The following is a 16,302-nucleotide window of genomic DNA, read 5'->3' as shown; positions in this document are numbered from 1 at the left end:
GTGAATTTATGCAGGTAGGGGTTCCGACTTGGGATGTCTCACGGGTGCAGCAAGTCTTCGAACCAGTTGATGCTACTCGAATTCTAAGTGTTTCAATTGATTCGGTTGTGGCCTGTGGGCGACACTATCATCTGGAGATGTCACTCATCGGGTGTATATTCCACGAGGTCTGCCTATTATTTTCTCACGCGTCAACTTCATAATCCAGAACATGTTGATCCATTGTGGTTATATTTATCATCTTTACAAACTCTCCCAAGGTTCGCGTGTTCGGTTTGAGACTGGACCATGATGCTTTACTAGTTGGAGCAAGATTACAAATGATTGGTTATGGGGATGGTCCTGTCCTCTTTGTGGGGCATTTCCTGAGACTACTCTTCATGCCATTAAAGACTGTCCGGATGCATTCGGAATTCTCATTCAAGCTGGTCTTCCGACGGCCGCGCTAATGAGTCAATCGACCTCCGGTGGTGAGTGGCTCAGCTTCTTGAAGCCTATGATAGAGCCCAGTCGATTTGCAGAGATATTGGTTCTTTTATATGGAATTTGGCGACGTCGTAATATCTTCATGCATAAGGACCGTTTACTCCCTGGTTGGTATTTGTAGATGGAAGCCAAGTCCGTTCAGGCAGATTATCTGGCCGCTAATGATCATATCTCGCCACCTTCATACCCATCTGTGCCTCGATGGTTTAGTCCACCACCAGGTTGCCTCAAAATTAATGTGGCGATGCTTCTGCAATTTCAACTGGTATTGGTCTCGCCTGTTCCCTTCATGCCTCTCAGATCATCGTTGAAAGTGATTGCTTGAACATTGTGAGACAGCTTCATCACCGCCGGATGGACCTGTCAGTTGCATCCTTCCACCTTGTTGAGGCTCAACGGCTTCTGGATTCCAATGCCAAGGTCTCTCTTGTCTACATCCGTCGATCGGAAAATAAAGCTGCTCATACCCTTGCTCAGCATGCATCTTATTTGGAGTCATCCTGCTGTTTAGAGTCCGAGTGTCCAGATGTTATAAACCCAATTGTTATTTCTGATGCTGCTTTCAGTTAATTAATAATATTATCCTTCCTTAAAAAAAACTATATTTTATTTTAACATAAATCCTTCGTCATTATATTATAAATTCAGTTGAATAAAAGAGTAAAGTTTTATGTATACTCATATTTTTTCAATCATTTCAAAGTAAAAAATAAGTCTGCACAATATCTTTTATGATGCCATATAAAATGGAAAAATATATTTTCATAAAATATAGATGATTTATTATGGTGGTTTTCGTCTACTTCTTCTCACTATAAAAAGTAATCCAACCTTTTATTATTATATTGTCGGAACTGTCTTTCGGTTGGACCCGAAATTTAGCTTCGACTTAGGAAAGTGGATTCGGAGTCGCCATCGATCATTTATTTAAAAAGTAAATAGGTTGATTAGATACCTTATTTCTTATCTGATCTGCATTTTACCAATGATGTGTCGGATTCAGGAGTCGGTTACGGTCAATGAAGGTGTAGACACCCATTTTTGACCGGTCTTAAAAAATATTATACTTATTATTATATTTATTATTATTTATATTATTAATATTATTATTAATAATAATTTTGGTTACAATGTTTGCAGGCCCACATTATACCAAAACCCAGCAGATCAAGAGCCGAGATTACAAGTCTCAAGACCCAAACAACACCCAACAGCATATCTGACCCGAGTCCAGTAACCCGACTTGTGACCCGGATCCAACCCGGTAATATTAGGGTTTTATAACCCTAAATGACAGCCGCAACAGTGCACGCTGTCAACACCAACCGCCGTCGCCTAACCAGCCGAGCTTCACCCTCACACTATGGTCGAGCCAAGATATCAACCGAACCTCCAAGCAACCGAAGGTCGTCATCGCCTACATCAGCAACCACAAAACCAAGACACTCAGAATCAGACAAATCAACGCCTAATCCATTACACATTAAAAATGGAGACCTAATCTTCCACTAAATGGATATCAGTGGAACGAACACTATCAGATCTGAACTATAAAAGAATAAGGGGGTTCGACCAAAAAGGGGGAAAAACAATTGAAACAAAAAAGGGGTTTTCAACGAAAAACAGGGGGTAATCATTCAAAGAGGAAAAACAGTTTGTAAAGGTCTCTGGACCATCATTTTCGAAGCAATAAAAGGAAGTTTCTCTTTATTTCACTCTTCATTTCGAAGGAATATACCAACCATTCACAAAAACCATAGCAATTTCTTGAGGTATTGAAATTCATTTTAATCTCTAGTGTGTGGTCTGTGTGTGGGTGTGTGAGTGGGTGATTTCGAAATAAACAAGAGGGGTTTAGGGACGATTTACCTGGGTTGTACAAACGCAGTGGAGTCTCGGTGACTCTGTTCCATCTCAGTTAGGGTTGCGTTGTTTCAGAAGAGAGGTTGAGATTAGTTTAGTAAAAATAAATTTCAAAACAAAACTAAAAAATAAAAAAAGAGTGGTTTACCTTTGGGGTTAGGCGATCATGGATGGCGTACAGAGGTGAGTGATGAAGGAGAGAGTTGAGAGCAAGAGAAAAGGGAACGATGCAAGCAAAAATAAAAGAGTTTATTTGGGTTAGTAATATGATAATAATTGAGTTTATTTAGGTTAGTAATATGATAATAATTGTTTAATATTTTAGTGTTAAAATTGATTGGTTAATCAAACCCACGTGGGTAGCCATTTCATATAGGTATGGGGTTGTTTGTTTTCATATAAGAGTTTATTTGGGTTAGTAATATGATAATAATTGTTTAGTATTTTAGTGTTAAAATTGGTAGGTTAATCAAACCCACGTGGTGTCCATTTCATCTAGGTATGGGTGGTATGTTTCTACATAAAGGTTTATTAATTCTATTTTCTTTTCTTTCTATTTTTGTCTCTATGTTTTATGCATATTATATTTTCGTCCTTGTTTATTTGTTGAAACATTTATGTTAGTATTTTTTATTGCTTTCATTTATGCCGTTTTAGTCAATTTTTTAATTTCGGGCCAGCCATTAACAGATGTTTATTTGCATTAATACCACAACCTTACATTTGTTTCATGCTTGTATATATAAATATTTATGAGTATTACCATGTTTTATCACTCAAATAAGTATTATATATATATTTGCAGTATGTTTTCAATTTCTTTCCTCGTGATTTGTGACTTATATATATATATATATATATATGTATGTATATGTATGTATTATACATTTTGTGCTATACAGTATATTATAAAGTGTGTTATCATTTTTTATTATTTAATATTTATGCAGATTGTTTAGTATATATTCCATAACTGTTAATAGTGTATATGTTCATTTTTATTACTCTGATGTGTTTTTTTTTTCAAATTACATTCCCTTTTTATAGAATTATACTATTTAATGTTGTTAATTAATGGGCATTCGTAAGGAAAAATTATGCTTTAGTTCTTTAATATTTCCTTTGTTTTTACATAAGTCACAGTTGTATGTTTTTGTTTTAACGCTTATTTTCTATTGTGATTATGAATTAGTTTGTTAAGATTTTCTTCATGATTATTAATTTTAATTAAATTTGGACTTTTGATTTCAGTGTATTTCGGTTACCTTATATGCTAGATTTAATTCATTAAATTTAAATTTATTTTAATTTAGTCTGTTTTTAGGATTATTTTCTTTAATTAGTTGTCATATTTATTTTGCATGGTGATACGGTTTGATATGTATAAATATGTGATTTTTTTATTTACTAATTGTATGACATTCTTTGCATAATATGTATGATAACCTCATTTGCATAACTCGACATTATTATATAATTGGATTAAGGGTAATACCCTTTTAATTTAAAATTGTTTTAACTGGGTTGTCTTAACTTATTCGAGATCCGCTTTTAACGATTTTAAAATAAAAGTGTATCCTATCAGTGTATCCTATCAGTGACACCTAAAAATTGACTTGTCACTTTATAATTTGGTAATGGAAGAAAAAGAAATGATCGACTATTTAAATTTATCGAGAAAAGGTTGTTATAACTATTTAATATCTAGTCTCGATATTTTTAAATAATCGAATATTCTTTATCTTTCTAATGACTTGGTAATTTTAATTTAATCTATTTGTGTACTTTTGACCATTGTAAAATTCATATGTTGTTTGTTTTGGGATCATAAATCAAATTAAAACCGAATTTGTAAATTTCATTGCAAAGACATTAATTAATTGACTAGGTACCGATTTAGGGCGCTTTGGGGGTGCTAATCCTTCCCTACGCGTAACCGACTCCCGAACCCATTTTAATTGAATCTTTGGTAAACATAGACCAATTTTTTTCTTAAAAACGATTTTTCTTAAAATTGTTTTTAAAAAAACATTTTTAAGGTATTCGACCTACCTAACCTAAAGGTCGATGGCGACTCTATCCAATTTAATTCAAAATCATCGGATTTTCCAAAATTAAAGTCGTAACGGTTTTTAAACAATTAAACGATTGTCCCCGTCGAAAAACGGTTATGACAGCTTGGCGACTCCACTGGGGAAGCTTTTAGAGAGCCAGGCTGATAGTCGATTAATTAATTGTCTTTGCAAATGAAATTTATAAGTATGTTTTAATTTGGTTTTTGATCCCTTGTTTGTTTTAAATATTTTGTTTGCATTTTAATTTTTAGTTTGATTAATAAATAAATAGTTGTACTAACGTGTGATTTACATGTTTCAGTTTTCTGACCTTCACTTTAGTCTGTTGTTTTTCTTGGATCGAGGCAAAGAATTATGAGTTTCCCCATTGTCACTATAACCCTTTGATTTTTAGAGCCTTCTAACTGTTCTTTGTCCCGTTAGGTAGAGGTGAACGCTACGCTTACGTGAGAAAAATTGCTTTTCTCCGTATGGGCTTTAGCAAGTAACCTCTGGGGTACATATGCCTTATGTTTACGAGCGAAACATTGAGTTTCCTCGCATGGACATAGGGAAATGTATCCTCTCAAACTGAACTTGACCCGTTTAAGCCTATAATGGGTGAGGGTCGAGGGTCTGGCAAGCCCAAGGGGGTATCAGGAAAGGACAATTCGAGGACCCTGTTAGTGTTACTAAACCTCTATATGTCTTATACTAAATCTCTGTCCGCGATTCTTCAAAAGTCACAAGGGGGAAACTTATTCTAATATTTTCCTCGAATGTATTTATTTTTTGCAAGAAGTATGCGAATTAGAAAAACATGCGGTTAGGTTTTATATTTTTGTACAAAGCCTGTGAATTAGATATCATGAGGTTAGGATTTTTTTGAATAATAAAGCATTAGGGTAGATATCATGTTGGGTAGGATCTACTAAAGCATGATTGGGTAGCCAACATATGAGGGTAGGTTTTATTTAATGATTACGATGCTTATTATTTTGTTGTTTATATTATGTGTACTAACCCATTTTGGTTTTATGTCCATTTTATTTTGGATTTATTGCTTTTGTATCTTCATGTCATCCAAAGGTGTTAATTCACAAGTGATTGACTAATAAGAAGGCTGGTCATAATGAGGCAAGAAATTCTTACCATGTAGTCAAAATCGGGAGATCCAAAAACATTCAAATGATTCATGAAGAATGACATTCGATGATTGAAGAAATCTTAAACAGATTAAAGACAGATCTATGAAGAAAGACATCAGATAAATGTAGAAGTTTGAAGTTGATCGAAGTATTCATTTAAAGGTGCAAAGGCCAAGATGTTGACTCAAAAGATAGATACAGTCATACCAATGATGAGAAGATCTTTCATAAGGATATGAAAACCAATTCACATTAGAGGTAAGAATGGAGATTTCAAGATTCAATTTAAGGACATCCGATGTCATCAAAGGTGATAAAATACACCGACAATTTTTGGAAGTGAAATGATAGATTCCATTAAGAGTACGACTCAAAGAAATGAAGAAATGAACATTCAAAATTATATTTTGACTACATGGTGTACTTATTGAATTCTTGTCGACTAAATAAAGGTTGTTCTATAAGTGGTCACTTTCGGAGTTAACACCTCGTGCATTTGTATTCTTATTTTTGCATTGGCTTATTTATTTTGCTATTGTTGCTTTTTGTCATTTTGATATCCTATTTGTACTACCTTGTTTTTTATGTGGGTTTTTTTTTCTTTACATTGCATGATCATGACATAATCAAAAGGTGTCAATTTGTTAGTGGTCAGCATAGTAGAAGGCTTTCATGATGGACAAGGGGTTTCGTGATCAAGCAGACTATAACACAGTTGAGAAATGGCATCCTGAGAAAGCATCGAGAATAGTGGAGAGATATGCGCCCAAAGATCGCATGGCTGAGGAAGAGCAAAAGGAAATAAGACAGATAAAAGAACATATGTCCAAGATGATGGATAGGATGGATGTTTTGTCCAAAAGAAGTGAGACTTCTATAACAAGAATGAAAGAGCTCGACGAAAGCAACTTTGAGTTGTCAAATACACAAGGGACTACTTTAGAACTTGCTGATTCTAGCCAGTATGAGAAGCCACACACAATCATTGTTCGTATCAACAAGCTGTTTGGAAACGCCAAAGAAATTGTGACAACTGTAGAAGTCCAGAAGAATTAAAAGAAACCATGCAATCAGAACTCGTGAGCATACCTGAAGACTCCAGTTCCATCCAAGCCGAGAGGTGGCTCTTATTTTGATTCTATCCCTATATCATATAAGGAGTTGTATGATAAGCTTTTAGAAGCTCGGGAGGTGTCCCCGCAGTATGTGAAGCCTCTGCAACCTCTATATCCGGAGTGGTATGATGCCAATTCCAACTGTGAATATCACGCAGGAGCTCAAGGACATTATATCAAGAATTGTTTACTTTCAAGCATTGAATTAATTGCTTACTAGAACATGGAGTATTGGAATTTGAGAATAAGGGTCAACTGGGTTCAATAGTTAAACATATGGTCGAGGCCAAACCGAGTGAGTCCAAGGACAAAAAACATCAGTAAGGGTATCCAAAACAAAGAGCGTGTATTGAAATATGAAGCTCAAATACTTCAATTGCAAAATGAAAAGGACATTCAGAACAGAAAATTAGAAGCCATGCAAGATGGTTTTCAAAGAATCAATCAAACCTTTCAAAGTGTTGGGTTAGGCAATACTCCAGAAGAGTGGGCAAAAGAAGCCTCTAAATTGAAGAGTGGTGTTGAACAATGGAAAAGAAATTGTAATATACACGAAGAACGAGCTAAGAGGTGCTCTCGTGATCTACAGATCGCAGAAAATAAACGTAAAATAGCCTTACAAGAGTTAGGGATATGGCAAACAAAGAACGAAATATTGAGAACAGCCCTTGCTAACGTAGAAGCCTGGTTTCAAAACCATAATCGTAAGAAAGATATTGAACTCGAAACAAGTAGAGCCGATAAAAAAACAATGACAGAGTTTGTACAAGATTATAGAAATCTTGCACGAGAACTTCATGATCGCATCGAGTCTCTTACTAAAGAAAATGATCAATATTGCTTACAACTTCAAAGGTTGAAATATAAAGTGGAGAAAAAAGACAATACTATGAATGAGGCGGTTACTCAAGCAAGTAATGTGGCTGACAAATGGGTTGATTTAGCTGGCTTTGCAAGAGATTTGAAGCAGATTAACAACTCAACTCTCGAGCATGAGTGGAAGTTAAATTGGCTTTTGAAAGAGATAGAAAAGTTCGTAGCAAAAGCTGTCCATTATATGTAAAGTTTGTTTGATGTACCGAGACCTTTGTGTTCAATGAAAGTTATTTTAAGATGGTCACTCTAGAATGACACCTTTTGCATTTGCATTTGGCATCTACATATGCATTCTGCATAACATTCATTTAAGCATTTTTACATGCATTGTTCATAAAACAAACATAGAGTTAATTCATAGAGGATTCTATAAAGTGGTCCTACCACGTGACACTACATAAAATCAAGAAGCTGAAATAAGTACAGTTGGAGCTTGTTCAGCTGATTGTAGGACTGAGCCTTTCAGAATGATCTGAGAAAATATTCCCCATATCTCGAGGGTTACGATGTTGATATTGAGTACAGTTACCACATAAGAAGCTCATGACATTCCTCCGAGAATTGTGAAGCACTGAAGCGCAAGATCCACAACTTGATTGATTCAGGGGCATGGATAATTGGAAAATGATGGGGGCATTGCATCTACCATTGTATTGAGAGCATTGTTCTGTTTGAAATCATTTTTGTTCTATCTTTTATACTTGCTTAATCTTTTAAGTGACTGAACTTATGCTACCTTCTAAGGTTGAATAATTGATCAAATTTTAATCTTTAGTTCTTCGAATATCGAATGAATTAAGGATTCTTTTGATTCTTCAAGAATTATAGATATTTGACATATGGCAAGATCAGATCTTTTTTATCCTGTCAAAAAAAATCCCTCGATTTTTACCCAAAATTATTCATAGAGATACAAAGAGTCGTACCGATACCTTTGAGTCAATAAAGTCACACTATCGTCTTTTTAGACGTAAAACAACATTTTTCTACCAATAAAACCTGCAGACATTAAGTTCAAGATGTTCACTTGAGCATGAACCTTCTTACCAGAAGACACAACTTAGGGCATTTCGTATCAATTTTCTGAAGTTGAGCCTAAACAACTGAGACATGTTGGGAGCAAGAAGCAGAAAGGAGAATGAATTCGAAATAACTCTATCATGCATTAATTACATTTTTTCATGTGAATAAAATTAATTCTGAAAATCTATCCCCCTGGGGATATCTCTTCTGCGATGACTTTTGTGTATGAGATGATGAACGGCTTTGTTTATATATATATATATATATATATATCCCTAGTTGTCCCCTTTTGAGCCTATAGTGTTTTTCTTCTGATTCAACCCTAACCGAAGATCACCCTCCACACAGGGGGGTAAGGTGGAAGATATCTGCTCATATGAGTGTAGACATCAATCCAGATGAGATACCAAAAGGTGAACCAAAATGTCAAGTGCGAAGATCCAATCAGAAAAAAAGAAACAAAGAGCAAAAAGAAAAGAAACAAGAGAAAAGGAAAAAAGAAATTAAAGCAAAGAAAAAGAAACAAATAGAAAAAAAAGGACAAGAATCAACTCAAATGGCACATCAAACTTCAAACTATGAGATTGATCAAGCACAATCATTCTAGAAGAACATGGAGTACCCAGAGAGCATCAAGAGAGAGAGACATACGAACAGATTCAAATTGAGCAAGACAGGATTGAAGGCATCAGAATGACTTGATCCTTAGTTTAATACCCTGAAACGCTTGTTTGGGCCTACTTATCCTTTTATTTCATAATAATGAACCATGGCCTACATTACGTGCCTTAAAAAGTCCATTCTAATCATACATGGATTTCTACACAGAAGAGACTATCTTCAGATTTCATCCCGCCCATCAGGATTAATCTTTATTTGCAAAAAGGTTTTCTAAAATATTTAATGCATGATAGGAAAAATGACAAAGGGGGTTCAAGACGTAAATTTTGAATGATGTCTTGAAACCAAAGGATGATTCGAGTTGAAAACCTGAAAAGGCGGCTTGAATGTAAAAATTGTGCAGCTGAGGCGATCGCAAATTTCTTGATAAAGCATTGCATAATCCGAGTGTGATCATGAGAGTTGGGAGCCGGCAAACACTTCTAGTAGATGAGCATACAAGCTACCCCATCAAATCAGTGAACATCAAAGAAATAAGAAGGCCAAACCATTGACCAAACACAATAACCTGAGTTTCATTTTACCCTTTCCTTACCTAACCATTTCCCAAAGATAGCTTTGATCTTGACACTTGTCAAAAAGTTATAATTTATTGAAGGATTAACATTGTAATTAATTCTTTGATGTCCAATGAACTCTAGTTTTATGATTTGTTACAATTATAAAACTTAGAGTGGGGCAATATTTTCAAAACTTTTGATTAAACATTTTTCAAAACTCTTCTAATTGATATTTTCAAAACTTTTGAAAATAAAAGAAAAAGAAAAACACTTTTCAAACAAGACAAACTCTCTAGAATAGATCTTGGTATTTGACATGTGACTCTCAGACACAAAGCTCATGCTTAGAATCAATGCTGAAGCAATAGAGGGCATCTTTGAAGACTCAACATCAAATGTTGAGACATCTTTGAAAATTCAACATCAAATGTTGGGGCATCTTTGGAGATTCAACATCAAAATGTTGGGGCATCTTTGGAGATTCAATATCGAATATTGGGTCATTCAATATCCTGATGCGAAAGATCAAATCTTCTGAAGGCATTTCCTCCATCAGCAGGAACAAGCAAATTATCAGTATCCTCTGATGTTGTTTCTCTTTAAAAAAAAATTTTGTCTCACTTGAGATAATTTCTCAAAACAAATTTCTTCTCACTTGAGACAATTTCTCAAAACAAATTCCATCTCGCTCGAGACAATTTTTCTCCGAGATACAAATTTTGAGTCTATTTCAGTTGAAACAAATTTTATAATCTTTTAGTCAGTTTCTTTTGAAATACCCATCTGTAAGATTATTTCTTTTGAAATGAATATTGAATCTCTTGAGACAATTTCTTTTTAAAAAAAATTTTGAGTCTGTTTCATTTGAAACAAAGTCGTCTCACTTAAGATAATTTCTCAAAACAAATTTCGTCTCGCTTGAGACAATTTTTCTCTGAGATACAAATTTTAAGTATGTTTTCCTTGAAACAAATTTTGTCTCCCTTGAGACAGTTTCCCTTGAAACGAATTTTGTCTCCCTTGAGACAGTTTCCCTTGAAACAAATTTTATCTCCCTTGAGACAGTTTCCCTTGAAAAAATTATCTCCCTTGAAACAGTTTCCCTTGAAACGAATTTTGTCTCCCTTGAGATAGTTTCCATTAAAACAAATTCAGTCTCCCTTGAGACAGTTTCCCTTAAAACAAATTTTATCTCCCTTGAGACGGTTTCCCTTGAAACAAATTTTATCTCCCTTGAGACAATTTCACTTGAACTAGAAGATTTTATCTCGTTCAAGATTGTTTTTCCTTGAAACAAAAGATTTTATCTCGCTTAAGATAGTTTCGCTCGAAACACAATATTTTGAGAAACCATCGTGATATGCAGGGGTTTCTTGAAGAAAAGCTTGAAGAACCATTGTGATATGTAGGGGTTCTTTGATGACAAGCTTGAGAAACCATCGTGATATATAGGGTTTTCTTGATGAAAAGCTTAAGGAACCATCGTGATATGTAGAGTTTCCTTGATAAAAAATTTAATGAACACTTAAAGGACCATCGTGATATGTAAGGGTTCTTTGATGACAAACTTGAGAAACCATCGTGATATGTAGGGGTTTCTTGATGACAATCTTGAGGAACCATCGTGATATGTAGGGGTTCCTTGATGACAAATTGGATGATAAGCTTGAAGGACCATCGTGATATGTAGGGGTTCTTTGATGACAAGCTTGAGAAACCATCGTGATATGTAGGGGTTTCTTGATGACAATCTTGAGGGACCATCGTGATATGTAGGGGTTCCTTGATGAAAAATTTGATGATAAGCTTGAAGGACCATCGTGATATGTAGGGGTTCTTTGATGATAAGCTTGAGAAACCATCGTGATATGTAGGGGTTTCTTGATGACAATCTTGAGGGACCATCATGATATGTAGGGGTTCCTTGATGACAAACTTGATGAACACTTGAGGGACGAACGTGATATGTAGGGGTTCCTTGGTGACAATTAAGAAACTGAGCCTTCGGGGGTTTCTTGATTTTTAAGTCCTTCGGGCCATCCATAAGACCTTCAGTGCAGGATGTTTTCAAATGATATCTAAGAAACTGAGCCTTCGGGGGTTTCTTGATTTTTAAGTCATTCGGGCCATCTATAAGACTTTCAGTGCATGATGTTTTCAAATGAGATCTAAGAAACTGAGCCTTTGGGGGTTTCTTGAGTATTAAGTCCTTCGGGCCATCCATAAGACCATCAGTGCAGGATGTTTTCAAATGAGATTTTAAAAAACTAAGCCTTCGGGGGTTTCTTGATTTTTAAATCCTTCGGGTCATCTGTAAGCCTTTCGAGCAAGATGATAAGACCTTTGGGCCATCTATAAGACCATCGGGCAAGATGCTTTCAATATTTTCATTGCTTGATTCATGACATTTCGAATCAGCGACGAATCTAAAAAAATCGGACAAAAACTGGTTATCTTTTTCATCTTTGCCATATTCTTGTTAACACAATAATGTGCAAAGAGGGGCAACTGTAGACACCCATTTTTGACCGGGCTTAAAAAATATTATACTTATTATATTTATTATTATTATTAATATTATTAGTATTATTATTAATAATAATTTTGGTTACAATGTTTGCAGGCCCACATTATACCAAAACCCAGCAGATCAGGAGCCCAGATTATAAGTCTCAAGACCCAAACAACACCCAACATCAGATCTGACCCAAGTCCAGTAACCCGACCCGTGACCCGGATTCGACCCGGTAATATTAGGGTTTTATAACCCTAAATGACAACCGCAACAGTGCACGCTGCCAACACCAACCGCCACCACCTAACCAGCCGAGCTTCACCCTCACACCATGGTCGAGCCAAGATATCAACCGAACCTCCAAGCTGCCGAAGGTCGTCATCGCCTACATCAGCAACCACAAAACCAAGACACTCAGAATCAGACAAATCAATGCCTAATCCATTACACATTAAAAATGGAGACCTAATCTTCCACTAAATGGATATCAATGGAACGAACACTATCAGATCTGAACTATAAAAGAATAAGGGGTTCGACCAAAGAGGGGAAAACAATTGAAACAAAAAAGGGGTTTTCAACGAAAAATAGGGGGGTAATCATTCAAAGAGGAAAAACAATTTGTAAAGGTCTCTGGACCATCATTTTCGAAGCAATAAAAGGAAGTTTCTCCTTATTTCACTCTTCATTTCGAAGGAATATACCAACCATTCACAAAAACCATAGTAATTTCTTGAGGTATTGAAATTCATTTTAATCTCTAGTGTGTGGTCTGTGTGTGGGTGATTTCGAAATAAACAAGAGGGGTTTAGGGACGATTTACCTGGGTTGTACAAACGCAGTGGAGTCTCGGTGACTCTGTTCCATCTCAGTTAGGGTTGCGTTGTTTCAGAAGAGAGGTTGAGATTAGTTTAGTAAAAATAAATTTCAAAACAAAACTAAAAAATAAAAAAAGAGTGGTTTACCTTTGGGGTTAGGCGATCATGGATGGCGTACAGAAGTGAGTAATGAAGGAGAGGGTTGAGAGCAAGAGAGAAGGGAACGATGCAAGCAAAAATAAAAGAGTTTATTTGGGTTAGTAATATGATAATAATTGTTTAATATTTTAGTGTTAAAATTGATTAGTTAATCAAACCCACGTGGGTAGCCATTTCATATAGGTATGAGGTTGTTTGTTTTCATATAAGAGTTTATTTGGGTTAGTAATATGATAATAATTGTTTAGTATTTTAGTGTTAAAATTGGTGGGTTAATCAAACCCACGTGGTGTCTATTTCATCTAGGTATGGGTGGTATGTTTCTACATAAAGGTTTATTAATTCTATTTTCTTTTCTTTCTATTTTTGTCTCTATGTTTTATGCATATTATATTTTCGTCCTTGTTTATATGTTGAAACATTTATGTTAGTATTTTTTATTGCTTTCATTTATGCCGTTTTAGTAAATTTCTTTTAATTTCGGGCCAGCCATTAACAGATGTTTATTTGCATTAATAGCACAACCTTACATTTGTTTCATGCTTGTATATATAAATATTTATGAGTATTACCATGTTTTATCACTCAAATAAGTATTATATATATATTTGCAGTATGTTTTCAATTTCTTTCCTCGTGATTTGTGACTATATATATATATATATATATATATATATATATATATGTATGTATGTATGTATTATACATTTTGTGCTATACAGTATATTATAAAGTGTGTTATCACTTTTTATTATTTAATATTTATGCAGATTGTTTAATATATATTCCATAACTGTTAATAGTGTATATGTTCATTTTTATTACTCTGATGTGTTTTTTTTTTCAAATTACATTCCCTTTTTATAGAATTATACTATTTAATGTTGTTAATTAATGGGCATTCGTAAGGAAAAATTATGCTTTAGTTCTTTAATATTTCCTTTGTTTTTACATAAGTCACAGTTGTATGTTTTTGTTTTAACGCTTATTTTCTATTGTGATTATGAATTAGTTTGTTAAGATTTTCTTCATGATTATTAATTTTAATTAAATTTGGACTTTTGATTTCAGTGTATTTCGGTTACCTTATATGCTAGATTTAATTCTTTAAATTTAAATTTATTTTAATTTAGTCTGTTGTTAGGATTATTTTCTTTAATTAGTTGTCATATTTATTTTGCATGGTGATACGGTTTGATATGTATAAATATGTGATTTTTTTATTTACTAATTGTATGACATTCTTTGCATAATATGTATGATAACCTCATTTGCATAACTCGACATTATTACATAATTAGATTAACGGTAATACCCTTTTAATTTAAAATTGTTTTAACTGGGTTGTCTTAATTTATTCGAGGTCTGCTTTTAACGATTTTAAAATAAAAGTGTATCCTATCAATGACACCTAAGAAATTGACTTGTCACTTTAAAATTTGGTAATGGAAGAAAAAGAAATGATCGGCTATTTAAATTTATCGAGAAAATGTTGTTATAACTATTTAAGATCTGGTCTCGATATTTTTAAATAATCGAATATTATTTATCTTTCTAATGACTTGGTAAATTTAATTTAATCTATTTGTGTACTTTTGACCATTGTAAAATTCATATGTTGTTTTTTTGGATCATAAATCAAATTAAAACCGAATTTGTAAATTTCATTGCAAAGACATTAATTAATTGACTAGGTACCGATTTAGGGCGCTGTAGGGGTGCTAATCCTTCCCTACGCGTAACTGACTCCCGAACCCATTTTAATTGAATCTTTGGTAAACGTAGACCAATTTTTGTCTTAAAAATGTTTTTTTTTAAATTGTTTTTTAAAAAACATTTTTTTAGGTATTCGACCTACCTAACCTAAAGGTCGATGGCGACTCTATCCAATTTAATTCAAAATCACCAGATTTTCCAAAATTAAAGTCGTAACGGTTTTTAAACAATTAAACGATTGTCCCCGCCGAAAAAAGGTAACGACAGAAGGGTTATCACCCTTGAACTGCCCTTTTGGTACTACGCAATTTCCAGTCGTCTTAAATTAAGAAAGTTGTAAGTTTGAATTAAAAGGTAACATAACGATCCAGATTACTTACCTCTAACCGTTTTGAAAGCATACCCTTAAAGAATCAAGGAAAGCGTTAGAAAAACAAGGGTGATGAATATAAATTGAAAATAAAGAAAGTAAAATAAATAAGAGAAAATAGGTAAATAACGACAGATAAAATAAAGGCAAAATGGAAATGAAATATACATAAAAGTTTAAAATAATAATAATAATAATAATAATAAATACAAAGAATATATACATATGTATAATAATTTATCATAATTAATATAATAAGTAAAAACGATAGTTAAGAAAATAATTGAGATATAAAATATTACGTAAAAAATAAATAAATATATACAAGTAAATAAAAATAGAAATAAAAAAAAGAGAATTAATAGATATATATAATAATAATAGACGTATAAATAAATATATATTATATATATATATATATATATATATATATATATATATAATGATAAAGTATAATAGAAAAATAACCAAACAATGCTAATCATAATATTCGTATGATACTAATAAATTTATAAATAAAATATTTAAAAACTATATACATATAAGTGAAGTAAAAGAAAAATAATAAATACGATAATAATAATAGTTATAAAAAAACTTATATATATACATGATAAAGTATAAATAAAATATCAGATATAAAAAAGAATAACATGAAAATAAGATTTATAAAAAAAATGAATAAATAATAATAATAATAATAAATAATAATTCGGGGATTAAATCGAAATATAAAACAAGTTAGGTGGCCCGATCATAAGAAAATCAAAGTTTGAGATCAATTTAGGGTGAATTTGGGATTAAAATAAGGCTAAAAAAGTGAGAGGGACTGAAGTGGGGATTTACCCACTAAATGTTAAAAACACGCGGACCCAAGGCAGGTATGGTTCGGGTCGGGCAGTTCGATGGGCTCAGTATTTAACTTAAAATTTCTTCTAATTCTCTCATTTTTCATTTCAAAACCAAAGTATCCCCTCT

The 16,302-nt window shown here is 33.4% G+C and overlaps 2 long non-coding RNA genes across 2 annotated transcripts; both read right to left on the bottom strand.

The window, feature by feature from the left end:
* Positions 1 to 1,605: 1,605 nt before the first annotated feature.
* Positions 1,606 to 2,597, bottom strand: LOC120121480. The gene is made up of 3 exons (XR_005515991.1): positions 2,498 to 2,597; positions 2,356 to 2,390; positions 1,606 to 1,903 (listed from the first exon to the last, which is right to left on the bottom strand). It is a non-coding gene; the product is annotated as an uncharacterized LOC120121480 (long non-coding RNA).
* A 9,770-nt stretch (positions 2,598 to 12,367) lies between these two features.
* On the bottom strand, positions 12,368 to 13,338 carry LOC120121481. The gene is made up of 3 exons (XR_005515992.1): positions 13,227 to 13,338; positions 13,085 to 13,119; positions 12,368 to 12,646 (listed from the first exon to the last, which is right to left on the bottom strand). It is a non-coding gene; the product is annotated as an uncharacterized LOC120121481 (long non-coding RNA).
* Positions 13,339 to 16,302: the final 2,964 nt, after the last annotated feature.

This window comes from Hibiscus syriacus, unplaced genomic scaffold (genome assembly GCF_006381635.1).
Source record: "Hibiscus syriacus cultivar Baekdansim isolate YM2019G1 unplaced genomic scaffold, ASM638163v2 tig00110372_pilon, whole genome shotgun sequence".
In the NCBI taxonomy this organism is placed as follows: domain Eukaryota; kingdom Viridiplantae; phylum Streptophyta; class Magnoliopsida; order Malvales; family Malvaceae; genus Hibiscus; species Hibiscus syriacus.
Note: the sequence above shows the minus strand (reverse complement) of the source record. Positions and strands in the feature narration are given on the sequence as shown.